This window comes from Tupaia chinensis, unplaced genomic scaffold (genome assembly GCF_000334495.1).
Source record: "Tupaia chinensis unplaced genomic scaffold, TupChi_1.0 Scaffold000099_1, whole genome shotgun sequence".
NCBI classification, from domain to species: Eukaryota; Metazoa; Chordata; class Mammalia; order Scandentia; family Tupaiidae; genus Tupaia; species Tupaia belangeri.
In genome coordinates this window covers 4,871,741-4,875,854 of record NW_006159563.1, presented here as the reverse complement: position 1 = coordinate 4,875,854, position 4,114 = coordinate 4,871,741, and the positions used below count along the sequence as shown (strand labels likewise).

Here is a 4,114-nt window from a genome sequence, read left to right as displayed (position 1 = left end):
TTGGTTGGCAGGGATATTTTTTCTCCCTTAAGTACTTAAAATATATCAACTAACTGCCTTCTGGTCTCTCAGGTTCTGACTTAAAAAAAAAAATGCTAATAATCTTATTAGAGATCCCTTATATGTGATGTCACTTTTCTCCTGCCTCTTTCAAGATTATGTTTTCATCTGTGACTTTCAACATTTGATTATAATGTGCCTTCGTGTGAGTCTTTGAGTTTATCTTGCTTGGAGTTCATTGAGTTTGGAAATTTATATTTATGTATGCCATCAAATTTGGGGGGAATTTTCAGTCTTTTTTTTCCAGATGATTTCTCTTCCCCTTTCTCTGTTTCTTCTCTTTCTTACATTGTTCCACTTGATGGTGTTTCACAGTCCCTTAGCCTCTTTCTGCTTTTCTCCAATGTTTTTTTCTCTGTTCATCAGATAATCTCAAGCATCCTGTCTTCATGTTTATTAATTAGTTTATCCTGCCTGTTTAATTTGCTTTTCACTACCCCTAGCAATTTTTAAAAAATTTTAATTATTGTATTTTTAGCTATAATTTTTTTATTTCCTTATTATATTTTCTCTTTATCAATATATCCATTTTGTTTAGAATTTTTTTTTCTACACTTTACGTCTTTTTTTAGCTCTTTGAGTATCTTCACACTTCTTTTTCTTTGAGAGAGATTTTTGCTATAGGGCATGTGTGCTTGCAGGAGAGGTCACCCCCCCAGAGGGGATGACCAGGCTGCAATCTCTTCTCATTTTCCTCTCAGGATTTCAGACATGCATGCACGCACATGTGCCAGTGTGAGTTTCAAGCCGCCTGTGCGACCCAGACTGTGGTCATCCACGTGAGAGTCCAGCAATGTAACCACTACGTCACCTGCTGGTACCACAACATTGTTTTAAAGTCTTTATCTAGTAAATTCACCATCTGGTCTTTCTTGGGGATGGTTTCTGTTAATTTATTTTTTTTCTTTTGAATGAGGCATACTTTCCTGTTTGTATGCCTTTTAATTTTTTTTGTTGAAAACTGGACGTTTGAGTCTTATAATGTGATTACTCTGACTGTCCTCCTTTCCCAGGTTTTGCTGGGGGCTTTTTTATTTTGTTTTACATTATTGCAGGATATCTTTGTGCCAGGGATCAGCCTGAGCTGTAAACCTAAGGTGTACTCTGGTCTTTTCCTGAGCTTGTGTCTCTCTATCATGGTGACTTTCTAAATTCCTTTATATGTATGGTTGCTTTAGAATGTCATAGTTTCTAAATGTCTGGATTTCAAAAGGGGCAAGAGAAAAATGAAAGGGATGGGGGAAGGTATCAGTCCTTTTAAATCTCCTGAAAGTTACTGGGCTCAGAGGAGGCAGGACTTGCAACAGTTGCAGTGGGTTGCCATGGGCTCCCATCCTATGTCTGTGCCTAGACAATGGAATGCAGCAATTAGCAATCAGAGAACAGACCCTTAATGTTTGGAGGAGAAGGTCTCTATTGTCCACCCTGGCTCCCATGGGTTACATGAAAGTTGTCTTAGAACATGTGCACAGTTGCCAGCTGCAGATCTCTGAGGCAAGGATGGGTACCCACATAAAGAACTGAGATTGGCCAAAATTTATCACAATTTATCACCTACCCATGTCTTCCTCTGGAAGTTACAAGCCTTCAAATAGACTCCAGAGTTTCAAAATAGTAACAAAACAGACTCTGCTAGGTGTGGAGATGGACCTCTGGTGTTTCTTACTCTGCCATATTCCCAGAATCCTCTTCCCTAATTGTGTACTAATTTTTGAAAACAGTTGCAAAAGATATTTTGGGTTGTGTATTATATCTCAATAAAGTTTGTATTCAAAAGACACTTGGAGAGCAACTGGGAAAATATTGCTATGGACTGGGTATTACATGATATTGGAGATGTATTGTTTATTTTCTTAGAAATGCTCATCATACTTTGGTTAGATAGGAGAACACCCATATTATTTAGAAATGAATGCTGAGGTGTTTAGGGGTAAAGAGCCATGATGTCTATAGTTTGCTTTTAAAGGTTTAACAAACAAATGAAAAGTATGGGTATATGAAGAAAAGATGGGAGCATATTAACACATTTTTAATCTACATGATGGGTATGTGGGTGTTCATTATTCTATTTAAAAATTTTTTCTTGTATGTTTCAAATTTTAATAAATTGTAACAGCTATTGGATAGGGGTTGTGGGGGAAGTAATTTCTTGTTTGGGTACAATTTAGTGATCAGATGGATGGCAGGAATGATCCAATTTGCACATGGTAGATTTCAGCATGTCAAAAATAGTTGGGATTGGGGCTGGCAGGTGGCATAGTGGTTAAGGGTGCTGGACTCCCACATGGCTGACTGCAGTTCGAGTCTCAGACCTGGCGGCCTGCTTTCTTACTTTCTCTCTCTCTCACTCTGTCCCTCTTTGGTCAAAACTAAGAATAAATAAATAAATAAAATAAAGTTAAATAAAAAGATAATTCTTTAAAAATAGTGGTTGGGATTATGAGACTCCATTCATTCAGAGATCAGAAACAGTAAAGCCTTTTATGCTATTTTAAATAGTTTCTATTTTGTCTATGAGCAAATGGAAGCCCATAAAATTTTTAAACAGAAGAGTGAAAAAAATCATATTTGTACATTTTGGAAACATCATTTAGGCTAGACAATGGTTAGAAAGAGAGCAAAGTTGGAAGTGATGTGCTTGTTAGGGATTGTGTTCAGTTTTGTGGGCAAATTATGATGGGGCCTAAAGTAGAACAGAAATAGTGGAAGTGTAGATACAGAGGATTGATACAGATTTTTAGAAACTTCTATTAACCTTAGTTATAAGTGAGGACTTGGGACACCATATCTTAAGAGAATCCCTGCAAGGAGAAAAAGTCATACTGTTGACATAAGTACTTTAAGAAATCAAGTACTGGACCAGCAGTTGGAGTCCAGACCTAGAGGCTTGAAACTCACACCGAGTGCATGTGCGTGCATGCCCAAAATCCTGAGAGGAGACTGGAGGAGAAGGGATTGTAGCGTGGCCATCTCCCCTGGGGGGTTATTTCTCACTGTTTCTCTCTCTGTTTCTCGGACTAGTACATGAACCCAATAGCAAAAATCTCTCTGAAAAAGAAAGAAAGAAAGAAAGAAAGAAAGAAAGAAAGAAAGAAAGAAAGAAAGAAAGAAAGAAAGAAAAAAAAAAAAAGAAAAAGAAAGAAAAAGAAAGAAAGAAGAAAGGAAAAGAAAGAAAAAGAAATCCAGGCTGAAAAGGACAGGGTGTGAGGGAGATATGGAAAGCGAGGGGGCCCCAGCTCTTCAGTAGCTCCGAAGTGGAGAATCTGAGGAATGACCCTAGTGGTGATTGCCAGTGGATAAATGTTGGACAGCCAGAGTCAATCCCCATGGAAGTTATCTTTGATAACATATTTCTTCTGGGGAATAACTGAGTTTGTAGTCTTGTTTCTCAGAGCTCTGTGTCAGCAAGATGTGAAAAAAAGAGGCTATGGAAACTCTTCTGATTCCAGATATGATAATAGAAGAGGGCCATCTGGACTCCTTCCTCAAAGAATGGGTCAAATCAATCATGTGCATGGCCCCATCCTCCTCCAATGGCTGGTGGATAAGGAGGGTAAGCGCCTGCTCTAAGAAGCAGACAACTGGGGACCAGCAGTTAGTGTAATGGCTGTGTCGCTGGACTCCCACGTAGTCAACCGAGGTTTGCGTTCCGGACTCAGTGGCTTAAAACTCATGCCGGGTGTGTGTGCATGCCTGCCCAAGATCCCGAGAGGAGAATGGAGGAGAAGGGATTGCAGCGTGGCCATCCCCCTTGGGGGGTGATTTCTCACTTTCTGTCTCTCTGTCTCTCTCTGTCTGTCTGGCGAGCACATGCGCCCTATAGAAAAAAAAAAAAAATAACCAAAAAAAAAAAAACAAAAAAAAAAAAAAGAAAAGAAATAAGAAGCAGACAACTGGACGTGCACATTCATGAGCAGGAGGAAGCCATAGGGAAGGAGAGGTCTGACCATGTCAGACAAGTTAGATGAGTGTGTCCATCTGAATAAAGTTTGCTCTATGTTCTCACAGATGAATGAGGTCATGCTGGAAATTGCCTCTGAAGGGATCTGGCCTG

At 39.2% G+C, this 4,114-nt stretch overlaps 1 pseudogene; it reads left to right on the top strand.

Annotated features, from left to right (window-relative positions):
• The first annotated feature begins 3,330 nt into the window (after positions 1 to 3,330).
• LOC102503168 (selenoprotein K-like) lies at positions 3,331 to 3,608 on the top strand (annotated as a pseudogene).
• Positions 3,609 to 4,114: the final 506 nt, after the last annotated feature.